Below are 15,806 nucleotides of genomic sequence, written 5' to 3'. Positions count from 1 at the left end.
GGTCTCATATCCTTTCTCTGTAGAGAATTTCAAAAGTTTTGTCTGTTGTTTTTAATAAGACCAATCCAGGTTTCAAACATTTTGAAAATTTCAAAATATTATAGATGGCATATCCCTCTTTTCTGGTTAGGCTTAGTCAGTATTTGGCTATAGTCAGACAGGGTGTTCAGGCTTTACCTGGCCTAATCTACAGTAAGTACATATCAGATTTTTCAACCCTTCTTTTGATTTCCATCTTTTTTTGATTTCTACCAGCAAAGAGGCATAAGTGATTCTACCCTTTGCAGCTCTCCCATGACATAAACAAGTAATTTTATGTTATCAATATATACTGAATGCCTCTTCTTAGCCCATGATTATGCTAAAGAGGGAAAAGTCCCTGTCTGTGCCAAACTGTACCAGGAGCTCTAATTGTTCTCTTGACAACTAGAACAAAATTTACTGGACTTGCAGGCCACTAACACCTTGAGATGGTATTACAGATTTACATGGGCATTTTTGTGCTGCATGTAGAAGTAAGAAATCATTGTACTTGAGGAGTATGTTTTAGAGACAATAACATTATTTTTAAAAATATTTTCCTGTGATTCAGAGATGTTAATTTTATTTTCATAAAGATGATAACTATAAAAATATCATGTTTTATATTACAAAATGAAGGCTCCTATATTTATTTTTGTGACTTTGATTTTTCAGTTGGGACTGACATCAGAAGAAAATATCTGAGACCGTCATTATAACTATTCATACATTAAATACTTATCAATAAGTTGTTCTTAGTAGATAGTGCAAGCTATTGAGCTAATCCTTCCATAATTACAGTGTACAAACTCAATGTATACACGGTATTATTGCGACACAGGCTATATAATGCCTTGTATCAGGTTCTTGGTTACTTTAATCTTAGATTAATTATGGAGAGTAGGGAATTCCAAACTCATAAACATAAATGGCTTTTGAAGTGATATAATACATAGTTCATGTTGAAAGCATAATGAAGCTTTAGAGTTTTTTGTCTGATTCAGGGAAAGGATCAGCCTAAGCCATAGAAGTTTTAAGTTTCAACAATATAATAAGGGCATAATATGCTGACCATATCATTTTTATACTATGGTTTTGTTAGTTCTTTATCTGCTAACCTTGTATTGCTGGAGGAGAGAGAGAACTTCCTGATACGCCTACTAGATTGCCCTGAAGAGTGGCGTCAGGGTTGAGAGGGCTCTATGTAAAAGTTCATGACTATTCTGTTAACCTCTTCTGGTACTCAGATTTTGGAAGGTCTTATGACTTTCACCAGGAATCTAAAGTCTGAGCATATAATGCACCCAAACGGCACTTACTCATGGTTTTAAATCTTATTTTCATGCAGTGTGGACACACAAGCTATACACTCTGGCTAGTCAGGTATGTATGCAAAACCTGAAACTGTGGCCCAGTAAAACCTCCCTCACTTAGAGAATATTTGAACCTACACCTCTCTGACTTTTTGGTATAGTACTCAAACCACCAGGATACAATTTAGGCATTATTCATACTCCTGCCCTTGAAGTGGAGACTGTGCAGTTTGAATTCCATGTTCACTGGATGGAGAACAGTGGGGAGGCTTCTGCCCCATTGGGACCAAGGGTCTAGGCAAGAATCCATGGCCTATACCCTTTCACGGCATCTAGTTCACTGACCCACACGTCCATTAGTGTGCTTTCTTTCTCCTGGCTCTACATATTTTCTTTCCAACTGACATGAGGTTCAGCTTCAAAAGGAGGGCTCAAAGATGAATGTGATAATGCCTGACCTTTGGACTGGTGTTTGGAGCAATATGATGGGAATTCAGAAAGGTGCAGGCTCAAGCCCCCTTTGGCTGAGGGAGGCCTAGAACCTGGCCTTCCCACTTTCTGGGTAACTGCCCTGGCTACTGGACTAAAACATGGGAGAGTTGTTCTCCTCCTGCTTTAAATTATTAGTTATGTGTTTTTGCCTTATTACCATTTCCTGACTTGCATCTTGATGGGTATGTGCATATGTCACGCCTGCCTGGACAGAGAGCAACCTGCTACACATGCTTAGTAGCTGTGGAAAAGCATGACATGAGTAATGGGATATCAATACAAGTTCAGAAAAGTACCATAATTAATTTGTGCATTTACTTGGCTGGTCTCCCTAACCCTGTGCAAAGGATAATGGGATATAGCCATAGAAGCCCTGTCAACATGGGTACAGCACCAGCAAAGATACAATACTGGAGCACATTTGCAATGTGGCTCTTCACACCTGGACTAGGCTAACTGAGGTGCTCAGAACCTGGTACCAAACACCCAACTTGCCTGTGCTGTGAAGACATATCTTTTGAGAGAAGAGGACACTCGAGAAGAAGTGGTAAATACTGTAGCAAGCAATCCCGACTGAGTGTATTCAGGCAGATACTAAGGGGTGAAAGCTTCCATTTGAGTGCAGTCCTCCTTAGGGCTCAATTTCTTAAAGAAGAAGGGCACAGTTAATGAAAAGCATGAGTTTGGCAATATCAATTTTACGCATACCATTAAGAATGGAGTTGAAATACAATTCATTAAAAGGTCCATATTATTATTTTGTACAGCCATTGGTTGTGCCCTCGTTTAAACCTTTATTCATGTTTAACTGATGAAAGCTCTGCAAATCATCTGGCTATAGCTTTGTCAACAGGGATGGAGGATCTTTGTAACTCTTACTGTTAGAAATCGTATCTAGTGAGATGGAAAGAAAATCACTGGTAACTGCAGGCTTATGATAAAGAAACCATGGCAGGAAAGCTAACTGAAAAAAATGTAACATTTTATTAACTTGGGGCATTATGATATCTCCCAGAACATATTGCAACTTGGTCTTTGCAGATGTTATTACAATAACACACAGTCTGATAAAAATGCATAAATTATACTTTAGCCTTATGAATTACAAAATGTGTTTTGAAAAGGGTGGTAAGCACAGCAAGATTTTTGCTCTATTTAGTTTGACACTACTTCATTGGCATTAAATGAGGAGATTTAGCTTTACAATGCCTGTGGAGGACAGGAGCAAAGGCTACTCATTGCAAACTCTTCAGGGCAGGGACTGTCTTTCAGTTATGTTTAAGCAGTGTCTAGCACAGTGGATCGCAACGTTTGCAAACTTAAGGCACCCCTGTCTTCCTTTTCTGAGTTTATCAACCCTGGTTGAGAACCACTGTTCCACTATCTAATGCCAGGAAGCAGAGCTATGCAGCATCCAGAGAAGAGCCAACATAGATCTTTGGGGAATCCTGCAAGAGAGGGTCCCCTAAAGGCTGTGATCCTGCAGTCTGTTTATTTCCATATGCCCCTATTGCCTCCTAAGCATCTTTGTCAGCTCCAGTACTAGAGGGTCAGGTTGGGATGCTGCCCAGTATGTGCTGGAACTCAGGGCACCTATGTTGCTGCAGGGGCAACTGGGATGAAGCAAGCCCTGCTGAAGTCCCTCTGTAGCTACTCTCCCCACCTGTGATGGGCAGTGACCAGCTGCATCTGCATCCTTGCCTGTCAGTGCAGGAGAAGCCACAGCTCTGTGCTGGGCCTCACCACTTGCTGTGGGCCTCCTGTCATCCTTCTCCCTTTGGTGGCCAAGGAAAATACAGTGATGGTAACTCATGAGATGAGTTTCACATGGCCATGGCAATGGCAGTGGTGGTAGCCAGTACTCTGGAACCCTTGAAAGGGTCTCATGACACCCCAGGTTGAGAACCATTGGCTTAGCATATAACAGACCCTACACACCGATCGGGACCTCTACCACTTCTAGAATAGTTTATCTGTAGCAGTAATAACAAGGAGACCCTTTCCATCTCTTATGCTTCAATTGGGGAGATGTTAGGCCTGTGAGAAGCACTTAGTATTCACTTCAGATTCTGATTCATTTGATTCTGGGGACAGTGATTCAATTTGGTGATTCGAATCACTTTCCTGAACAATTCATCTGAATATGATTTGGAGATTTGGCTGCTGCGGAATCTCTGAATCAGCCAGCCCCATCCCCTGCCCACTGTCCCAGCCCCGCCAATGGCTGCCCTGCCCACCCCAGCTCAGGGCTCTTTGGAAAAAAAAAGCACCCACTCACTGGTTGCTGCTGGGCTGGGAGGCAATCCCCACTGCCCCCACTGCATGAATTTGAGGGGTTTTGGGGGTATTTTTTGTTAAAGGGCCAGAGCTGGTTTGGGCAGGGCAGCCATGGGGTGGCTGGGAGAGTGGGCAGGGGTTGCGGGGCTTGGCTTGTGTCAGAGCTGCCCATGCAGCATGGGGCAGTGGGGGCAGTGAGGATTGTCCCCCTGCCTGGCAGCATCTGGTGAGTGGGGGCTTATTTTAAAGCACCGGAAGCTGGGGCAGGTGGGGCAGCCATGGGGGCTCTGGGAGAGCAGGCAGGGGTCAGGGGCACTTAGGGGGGCTGGGGGGGCAGGCAGGGGATGGGGTCTGGCATGGGTCCCCTCCCCCCTCCTCCAGCCTCCCCTCCCCCGGCCCCTACTTACCAGCTCCAAGTCTGGATTCAGCTCCCAGCTGCAGCCAGTCAGACTGCCCGAATCACCAAAGCTCTCCAATTCTTTTCCAAATCAATTCAGAGAGCTTTGAATTGATTCAGACCTTTTAATTGGTCCCCTGATTCGATTCAGATTCAGAGAATTAGCCACCGAATCAGGCTGAATTTCCTCCAAATTGAATCAGCACCTGAAGCTTCGCACAGCCCTAGTAGACATATAGCCTTTTCTGTACAAGAAAATATGCTCTTTGACCTTTCAATGCCTAAAAGCTCCTTTCAACTTTACCTCTCTCCTAATCTTTCTCTTGCCCACTCTCACATTTTAGCTGTTTCACCATGTGTTAAGATCCTTATCTTAAATCCAAATGGTGAGTATGTTGGATGATAGTTCCATGTTCTTCCTGTACTCTCCTGCCACGACTTGGATTTAATAAGAAAAGGAAGAAGATCAGTGAATTGTTACCATCCATGATCTATAAATAGTACCCAGATGTTGCACCCTCAAATTATAGATTTATTTTTCAAAGTAGCAAAATACAATGGCAATAGCCTTGCCAATTTCATCATTGGCGAAAGCAGTTGATTTGAAGGTAAGGTGAATCCTCGAGCTGGCACTTTTAAAGATACATTGTTGACCTAATCTTAGCCACTAATTGCCTTGTTAGTGGAACACGGTCTCTGCGTCTTTCATTCCCTGGCCACGGCTTGTGCCAGGAGCGGTTCCCTGCAACTCCCACACAGTTCTTCTTGCTATTTTCTAAATAGTCACAGTCCCAGTGGAGTCAGGGACTTGTCTGTGTCTCCATTTCCCCACGCTTAGTCCCAGAGACACTGTTTTTTTTACTTGGCTCTCTGCCAAACTGGTTGCTGCTGCCTCAGTGTCCCTTTGGACTCACCACAGCCGCATGATCCTTTTTAGACAAGTCTGGCTGGGTCTGACCTGTTGTGTCTTCAGGAGATCCTGAGCTCCCGGAATCCTCCCAAGTCACAGGTTACACATCTTTTGCTTCATTTGTCTCTCCAGGGTCTCAATTACCCCCATGTTACTCTTTTGGTGCAAACAATACATGTCCCGCTGCCAGTTTTAGCTCTGGTTTTTGTGGGCTAATCATCCAACCTCTTGCCAGGTGTGAAATCCTCTCCACCTGGCAGTGTGCATTCAGAGGTCACCCCTTCCAGAGCTAGCCCAAGTAGCAGGGCTCCTGCTAGAGTCCACAAACATCTGTGAGTTTTAGGAAGTTCTGATTCAAATTCAGACTTTACATCTCAGAGTCTTTGCTTCTCAAGATGAACTCAAAAGCCAGAACAACTTTGTACTGTTGAATCTGCAAACCTAAAAGAAGTTAAACCCACCTTCTAATAATGATACCAACAGTTTTATTTATTTATTTATTTATTCATTCCTTAGTATCTTCTGAATGTTCTGGAGTGGAACTTAACAGATGGGATTTTTAAAAGGCTACAAATCACAGCTTTGGGTTTCAATCTGATTAATTTTTTTCTAACAGAAGGAGCTAGACTGGTACAAGCTTAGGTAATTAATGATTCAATGTGCAGACTCCAAAGCTTGGAATTTAAGCTGCTGGAAGTCTCATTTGTAGCCATAAGAATGCAAAGGGGCACAAGAACCTTGATTTGTTATTGTTGCTTTCTTCAGTTAAAATTAAACCTATTACCAAGAGCTGACAATGCAATGCTGTTTTGTTAAAGTGATGTTTATAGCTTTCTGAAGACTGTTTACTACTAATAAAGGAATATATAATTCTTGGTGTTCCCTGAAAACAAGAATAAAAGTATTATTTTGGTGCTGTAACATTTACTTTGTTCATATAGGATCTACTGCATGCATGCAGCATGGCACTAGGACCATTACAGACAGTCTGATGTACTAGAGTAGTGAATAGTTTATAAAACAGCTAAGCCCATTTTTTTTCTTGTCAGGAATTGCTCAATAAGAGGTAGACTTCCCTGAATGTATTAGTTACTACCTAAATCCATATAAATTTGAATGAGCAATTTGTTTTAGCCTGTGGATTGTACATTGAACCTATGTTCGTCTTATGCAATATCAAGGCTAACTTGCTACTTATTAAGAAATTCTTACTCTTAATAAGACATCTGACCTTTACAAAAATGGGGCAACCATGTTAGACGGAAATATTTAACAAAGGGATTCATTTAGGTTTGTAAAATAACAATTAAACAAAACTAAGGGCTGATTCAGTACTCTGGGCACATTTACATAACTTAATTGCATTATACAATCACAAATATAAAACAATGGGAACCTGTATCAAATACAACTACTATTATTGCATGTGAATATGGGCAAAGAGTAAAGAACAGTCATTCTCCCATGATTTTCACAATCACACACACAGTGCCTTCCACATTGTCCCTTATTAATGAAATGACCTCCCCTAATTAGGCTGTAGTTCAGTAACTCACTTAAGTCCATCCCTGTACAACAAAGCATTTAAATCCATGCTTAACTTTAAGCATTTGCTTTAGTCCTGTTGGCTTCAGTAGGATTAAAGTATTTGCTAGAGTATTCTTCAACATGAAGGATGCTTTCTTGAATGGAGACCTTGATACAAAAGGCCATTAATGTTGCAGCATCTTCAGGTGCACGCAGGACTACAGTAGTTAGAGCCAGGGTGGAGTAGCCCTGGGCAGGTAGGGCCTTGAGGAGTCAGCCCCAGGCTGTGGGTGTTGGCATCAGGTGGTAGAGGGGCTGGCTGGGGAACAAGGGTGTTAAAGTATGGGGCTGGTAGGCAGGCCCTGCAATTTTTCACATTGGTGTCCTACCTAACCCTGGTCACTGTCTACATAAGAATTTTGGTGGAGTTAATTACTCTGCCATAAGATAGTACTGTCCCTGACATCACTATCTTATGGTAGAGTTAATTAATCTACTGTGCCTTAATACCAGCACTCGTGTAGACCGGGATGCTTTACTGTGGAGAGAATTAGTCAGCTCCACAGTAAAGCACACGTGTAGATGCACCCAGGTGCCATGTCCAGACATGCAGGCATGTGCGAACAGCATATATATATACTGCATACAGTGGTGAAATGATAATTTCTGGCTATAGCTTTGTCAACAGGGATGGAGGATCTTTGTAACTCTTTGCAATGCCACAAGTCACACATGGGGAATGTTAAAACATGCCTGGCACTGCAAGTTTGTAATGTGGGGCCAACATTTACTATCAGGAAATCCCAATGGCAAAAAGCAGCAAAAAAAAAAAGTGGTGTGGTGCATGTGACGAGTGTGTGCCACAAGACACAGAGGCTCGGTCCTCCAGGGAGACACTCTGGCTGCTGGCCAAGGCATCTCCACTCCTGCAGTTGTGTCTCAGCTCCTTCAGCACGCCAGGACCCAGGAGGAGCCGGGCAGAAGCAGTTTGCCTGAAGCCAGATAATTTGTCCCTCACAAAAGTGCACATGCAGGGGCACGTACTGCGGCAAAAAGTAGAGGCACAAATTTGTGCTGCTGCTATTTTTGCTGCTGTAAGTGCATGCCCCTGCACATCTGGACTCAGCCAGTGAGTCTGTCTGAAGATCTACCAGTGCCATCATGAGACTAGATTCTAGTGTTGGGCCAGTATGGCCTGCAAGGCAAGGACTACATATGGATCCATTCTGTGGACACATTGGGAGTGGTGGCAGCAGAAATGGTGGGACAGGAATGGAGCAGTTGAAATCCTTCACTGGCTTAAACTCCTGCCCAGGGAAGGAGTTGAGCTGTCACTTCTACCAAAGTCCTTCCACAAATATTTTACCAGCCACACCTACCCAGATGAACATCCACTTAGTGCTTTGCTCAAAACTGGGGAATCCCCTGGAACATATGGGCACTTGACCACCATGAGTTGGCTGAAATGCATGCTTTCACCAGCCACCTTCTGGTTGAGAAGCAGCAGGGCATTCAACCACTCAGTGAGCTTTGATTGGAACGGTGATGTGTGTACATACAAAGCCCATGAGCTTTTAGATTCAGAACAAACACAGGAAAAACTGGGACAATGACAAACATGACATCTATTTGTACCCTAAGTGTACCCCCTGAATCTGACAAAATGAGACCATAATTCTAATCGAGGTCTCTAGGAACGTCCACAAAACCCAATAATAACACAAACCTATTTGCAGAAAAGAAGTAAAAAGGGTGAATTGAAAGATAATTCAGACCTAGCAAAAGCTTTCATGAATAATTTTGCCCAATTATTCATCCATCTCTGATTACACTGTTTCTGCTGATTTTAAACCTAACACAATTGATATTTTTGTACAGACTTCATGAAGAAGAAAAGCAAGCAGAAAAACGAACACTGATTAAGGGAGATAGAACTTAGTCTGTTTACTGATAATATATGTAGAACACTAAGACTTGTAAATTGTATTCCAGAGTTGCTTTGTTGCAGTACTTTTGATTTCAGTCTATATGAACTTTTCTGGTTTATTGCTTGAGCAAGATTTGGTTTTTCAAAATAGAAAATTTACTACCCATGCTTCAATCAGGATAAGGTTCCAAACACTATGTCATTCTATAAATGACAATGCCAATCTGCAAGATTGCTAAAGTGAATTTCCTTTCCTCTTTTAAGTTATTGGAGAATTTACTGGATCTCAGATTTAAGTTAAATTCCTTCCTCATGCATAAGCATCTTTCACAGCTGCTTTCCCAGACTTCAGCTTTTCTTTTCTTGCTTTCTTTTTTCTTTTTTTTTTTTTTTACTCATTTCATCTTGAAAGGTCATTTTAAGAACTAAAAACCCGGTTGCCAGCTTTTAAAATAATTATGATCTCCAATAAAATGCCATCTATTTTTAACATTGTACTTTTAATGTCTCTTCTTTAAAGATACAAAGCAGCTGACTTCTTTTGCCATGAATAATGTATGACTTCAGAGACTTCAGATGCTATGACATAAATTATCAACTACTTTTCCACTATTTGCTGATAAAGTGAGGATGTTTTCTGCATACTTTGTACTAAAGCTCATCATTGTAATTGGCTTTTTTCTGCCATTAGATTTGAATGATGAAATTTCACCATTGCTTATACCACTTGAGAATGTAAAATGGCAAGAGAAATTATCATTTCACCTCTGTATGCAGTATATGTATATGATGTTCTCTGCATACATCTTGTGATTATACAGTGGTACAAGTACCGCATGTAAAGTAAGAACATACTCTTAATGGAATTATAAGGCCAAAAGGCTTCATTAGGATCATGTAGTCTGGCCTGCAGAATATAGATCATTGATAGATGCTTCCTGAATCTATCCCAATACCTTATAGTTCAACTGAAACATATCTTTCAAAAAGACAAGATTCTTTGCCTGCCTATGTCCTTAGAACACCCTGGCTATAACCAACACCCTTTTTCAGAAAGATCTATTTTGATTGAAAGATTGGAAATAACGGATAATATATACAAAAAGCGTAATTAACTGTGATAACTGGGATTCCCTGATGCTTAGTTAAGGGTCTAGACAGGCAGATGTGGTGTGCGTTTTTCACTAAAGCTTTTTCTCTTGATTGGGTGTGGCAAGCTTAATTCCAGCAGAAGGGTAAGCAGTATACTTACTGACTAGAGTTAGCAGTAACCCAAAAGGATATAAGCTAGGAGGAGATAGGCAGGTAACAAAGTCCCAAATGGGAGTGATTCAGTGGATGTGTCTACATGAGACACTTTACTGTGCCATAGATTAATCTACTGAGCAGTAAAGCATCACTAGGTAACCATGAGCAGAAACTACTGCACAGTAGATTAGTCTATGGTGTGGTTTTCTACTAGCAAATACTACTGTAGTTGCTGTGCAGTAGTGCAAAGTTAGATACCTGACTGGGAGCAAATAGCTCCTGGTCAGCTTGGACAGCAGGGGCAGGAGAACAATCCCCTACCCTGGCAGCTGCCTGGTGCCGGGCCGGGCTGCAATCGCAGAGCCCGGCCGGGAAAATGTCCCCCTGCTCCGGCAGTTGGCAGCTCCTGGCCCTGGGTACCAAACTCAGATGAGGGTAAAGCAGCAGAAACTATAATAAGCAAATGGTTGAACAAAACATAAGAAATAGTAACCTTTGGGCTCAAAATAAAAGTAAAAAAAATAGGAGAAAACATTTTTTAAGCAAGGAGTATATTAAAGAAAATGTAGTATTAGAAATGATTAGGGCTCTGGCTTTAACTAAAACTTGACAGAATAAATATCTGGAACTGAAGAGAACAAGACAGTGGAAACAAAAAGGAAGAAAGTAGGCTTATGGAATGTGAAACAGGGGGTTTGAAAGAGACCTTGGAGGACACTAATATGGACTTATGTCCTGAAATAACAGCTGGTAAAAGTGAGAAGATGAATAGTGATTTTGAATTTTTGGGAATGCAGAGGTAAAGCAGGCCTCCATGTAGGCTGGACATTTTCAGTATCAGATGGCATTTCTCTGACCTGCAGCATGCTCTCAGGGTCCTCAAAAAATGCTTTTTCTGCACGTCATTCCCTAGAGCAAATTACAGATTTAGGAAACACTCTCAGGGGAAAATGTGATCGAAATTATCAAGTGCTCAATTAGGTTTATTCCGGAGTGATATAATCCAGTTTCAATAGATTACCTGGTCAGAAAGAAATTAAAAAGTTATTATAAGGCCCTAAAGTAAATTGGACCTGGCAAATAAGGTGGACCCACGAAGTGAGATTCTTGGGAATGTGTGACTGATTTTCAGAGCTGCAAAGATATCAATGTGTATGATACCCTTCAAAAAAACCTCAATGGCTGCAAGACCCCTGGTAAGAGGTACTCTGTTTGGCTGGCACAGAAACTTCTTGAGGAGCAGGGCAGGCATAATGAAAGTTATCTGCAATCTGAAAGGTATAACCAGCAAGGTTTGTGGGCTGGACAAAACCCTGCCAGAGAGTAGGGAGAAGGGCAGATGCTGCTGAGCACCAGAGGTAAGGAGACTTACCTACCTAGAGACACAGGGCATGTTTCCATGTGCAATTAATGCAAAGCAATAAACTCCAGAACTTATTGCTCCAGAGTTTATTCCTCCTGGGTGAGCCATTTGAATGTGTATCTTGGACAGCGGCATCTTGAGCCAGGTCAGAGCAGTCCCAGCTGACAGGGGTCCTGGGGGTCAGCCTGCCAGCCTAGGGCTGCTCTGACCTGGCTTAATGTGTTGCAGATGGACTGGATGGGTGATGAAGGTGCTCCACCAAAGCACCCATATGCCCCAGCCAGTCAGCACAGTGTCTACACATGTACTGCTGTGGAGTAAAAAACTCTGCAGCAGGATAGTACTTATATTTACTATTCTAGGAACTAATTAGTTTATTCCGCACTGAACGTCTTGTGTAGACACACTCACAGAATCCCTGGCTGCTGCTGCTATAGCAGTAGTGTGGTTGCTCTGTACCCAGAGGCTGTTGACGCCAAAGCACAAACTCCCTGAGTGGCTGTCATTTTGGCACTCCTCCTAAGTCAGTGCCCGGGTCTGGGGCCCTGCTTACTCTTCCCTTGGTACACTACTGTGCATCCTCATTCATGTAATGCCAAAAGAAATTATTGTCTTCTCTACATGAATCCTAGGTTCCCGAAGGTATGGAGAAATGTGATTGTGGAGGAGAAAATCCTTCATCTGTGATTGAGAACAAGTAGAAGTACATTTGTCTAATGGAATAACGTCTCTTGCATCTTTATGCTGAATGTGGCATGGAAGTTAACCACTGAGAAATTACTGAAGAACAAGGAATGCATTTCTCTTTTGGAAGGCTTTTGACTAACACTTGCAGTATCAAACTTTGTTGGTGGAGAGAGAGTGTAGTGAATATATATGACCATAAATATTTGTGATGACAGTGTTTAGTGATTGTTTTGAAAACTTTCTGGGGTTGAGAATCATCCTGTCAGAAAGCAGAAATGATAGTAACCAGTCAAAATAGTCTTACCAAGGATGATGAACATTTTTACATAAAAATATGAATAACTTTTAATGGTGACTAAGTTCATAAAAGTCAAAATCTCCATAGATAATTGGCAAAAAAGGGGGTCTAAATTTGTCAAATATTCAAAGATGAATAGTTCATTTAATTTAAATTGCAATATTCAGTGTCAAATCTGCCTATCACATTTTTAATATAACATTTGCATGAATCACCATGCAAGTGCCATAGTTTCCAGAGGAAAAAATAATAAAATAAATATTAAAATATTTTGAGATATTTCATTAGCTTATGTCAGTGAATTACCTTGAAGATAATTTATATCCCCAGCATGTGACAATGTAATGGATGACATGTGGCTGATGGAAATTAGAAATACCAAAATGAATGACACATCAACTAAATAGCAGCAATGTGATATGCAGAACTCAGTATGATGGAGTACATGGGATTATTTGCTATGTACACTTTTTAAGGTGACCTCCAGTCTGGGGTTTGCCTTACATATTTTTATTTAGCGTGTATAAAGGAAACCTAAAATGTTTTTTTTCAATAGAAGCCTGACTTTAGAAATTCTTGTTCACCCTATGTTCTGGAAAACCATGGGAGAACTAACAGCTTTATAATAGATATTAAGGGAATGAAAATTGAAACTAAAAGATTTTTTACACAGACTCTTTTAGAAATGTGTATTGTAATGTATCTGTATATAGTGCAATTTTGGCATTAGCAACGTTAGCAACATATACAACCATCATTACTGTGCTGTGTGTAAAAAATACATAGCAATGTTTATCAAAAATGTATATGAAATCAGCTTAAAGATGTGAAAAGAAGGTAAATTGAAACACTAGGTCTCCTCTATTTTTAAAAGCTGAATGTGCTAATAGGTGTTTGAACTGATGAATGTTTCATTACTTTGGCCTGTTCTTGGGCGTTACACATAACTGTGCTGATTATCATGCCAAATATATTCATTGGTTAAACACAGTTGCGTCTGTTATGGTTTACTACAGGCATTTGCAACATGTGATTTAACCATGGTTTTTAGTTTCAGAAATTCTCCAGGGAAAGTGTTTCCCACTTTCCAGCCTGTGGTTCTACCACTACACTAATACAGATACCTATGGGAACTGCACTCTCCCCTGATATTTCTGAGGGCCCATCAACTGAGTTTGCTGTTTGTGTTCAGCCAATGTACTGCTGTTCCATTGTACTTTATTGTAGGCAACTATCTATCCTCTGGACCATGCTATACATGTAAGATGTCTAGTCAGATGTTTGATGAATCTGTTTGTGGCTGATAAGCCCAAATTGAGAGTGGCACAATTTATTTTACAGATCCATATATTGTACATTAGTTGATTTTCTAACTGCAAGAACAGTAGGCTAGTGGAACAAGTTACTTAGAGAAGTTGTGGAAGTTTTTTTATTGGATTTCTTAAGGAAGAAACTTGATAGGCATCTCTCTGGGATGGTTTAGGAGTAGCACCTTCTGTATCCATGGAAGAGTTTTGTGTGCCCACTCAATTAAAGAGCTCCAGGTCATTCTTGATGGCTTCTGTGATGTGTATAAAATTATTGGGCACACTGGGCACATCTACATGTGTACCCCACTGTGCAGTTGTTACTGAGCAGTGATTTAGTACTTGCTTTAGCAAGTGCTTGTTGCTCCTGCACAGTGGTCATGCTTGAAGATAGGCTGAAGATACAGGCAGACCTAGACAGGCTAGCAAGTTGGGCAGATAGGAATCAAATGAAGCTTAATGTCAAGAAATGTAAAGTGCTCCACCTGGGGACAGCCCCCCCCAACACACATGCACCCACAGGCTTGGCAATGCCAAACTGACCAGCACCGTGAATGAAATGGACCTGGGGGTAATAATAGACCATAGTATGAATATGAGCCAACAATGCGATGCTGTAGCCAACAGGGCAGGTAATACTCTCGTATGCATCAATTGATGCATACGAGAGTATTATCCAATACTCCAGCAAAACTAGGGAAGTGATTCTCCCACTGTACTTGGCATTGGTGAGACCTCAGCTGGAGTATTGCGTCCAGTACTGGGCACTGCATTTCAACAAGGACGTGGTAAAGTTCAAGAAAGTCCAGAGAAAGGCCACCCATATGATCAGAGACTTGCACGGCAAGTCATATGAGGAAAAGTTGAGGACTCTTCAGCCTGAAAAAGAGTAGGCTGAGGGGGAACTTGATAGCAGCTCACATCAAGGGCTTGGTGAACAATCCTTCACCAGGGCACCCTTGGGAAAACCAGGAGTAATGGCCACAAACTCCTGGAAGACTATTTCAGGATTAACACGAGGAAACATTTCTTCACAGGGTGTCCAGAGTGTGGACTAAACACCCTCCAGTAGCGGTGCAATTGCCTACCCTGGAAATCTTCAAGAGGAGACTGGACAGTCACCTTGCTAGAGTCACCTGACTCCCAGTTGTCTTTCCTGCCTGGTGCAGGGAGCTGGATCTGATGATCGCCCAAGGTGCCTTCCATTCTCACAATCTATGAATCTATGCATCTATTGCACAGTCCTGGCACCGCACAAGTCGTTTCCAACCCTACTGCACAGTAGGGACAAGCTACTGTGCTACTGTGCTACTATGCAGTAGTGGCAGTGTTACGGTTCATGCCCACTGATGTTATGTTGCTATAGTGACAAGCTGTATCACCGTAGCTCATAGATATAGTGACATAGCATCTCATGTCCATTCTCAACTTAACAAAAAAAAAAGATACTTTACCAACTCACCCAAAGCTGACCAATTACTTCTACACATTAGAAGACAATCTTTAGAGAATATTGAGCATTTCCCTTACCTGGGTAGCCACCTTTCCCAAAAAGTAAATACAGCTGACACTATTAAGTGTTGAATAAAATCTGCCAGTGCTGCCTCTGGACATCTCCAAAACCATGTCTTTAATCATCATGAAATCAGGACCCAAAACAAGCTTCTTGTTTACCTGGCTTGTGTCAACCCTACCCTGCTGTGTGGGTATGAAACCTGGATGATATATGGGAAACACATGAAAGCTTTGGAATGTTACTTTCAGCAATATCTTTGGAAAATCCTCCATATCACTCCAAGGACAGAAGGACAAAACCAGGTCTCTGAATCAAGCAAACTGTACCAGCAGTGAAGCCAGATTTACATGGCCTGACAGGATATGTTGGAAGGATGCCTGACAACTGGCTCCCGAAATAGGTCCTATACTCCCAGCTCACCAATGGTCACCATTCTAGAGCTGGGCAGAAGAAGAAGACACTTTGAAAGTCACCTTGAAGGCCAATCTGATTTAAGGACACCTTGAAGGCCAATTTGAAAAAA

This window comes from Alligator mississippiensis, chromosome 2 (assembly GCF_030867095.1).
Source record: "Alligator mississippiensis isolate rAllMis1 chromosome 2, rAllMis1, whole genome shotgun sequence".
NCBI classification, from domain to species: Eukaryota; Metazoa; Chordata; order Crocodylia; family Alligatoridae; genus Alligator; species Alligator mississippiensis.
Note: the sequence above shows the minus strand (reverse complement) of the source record.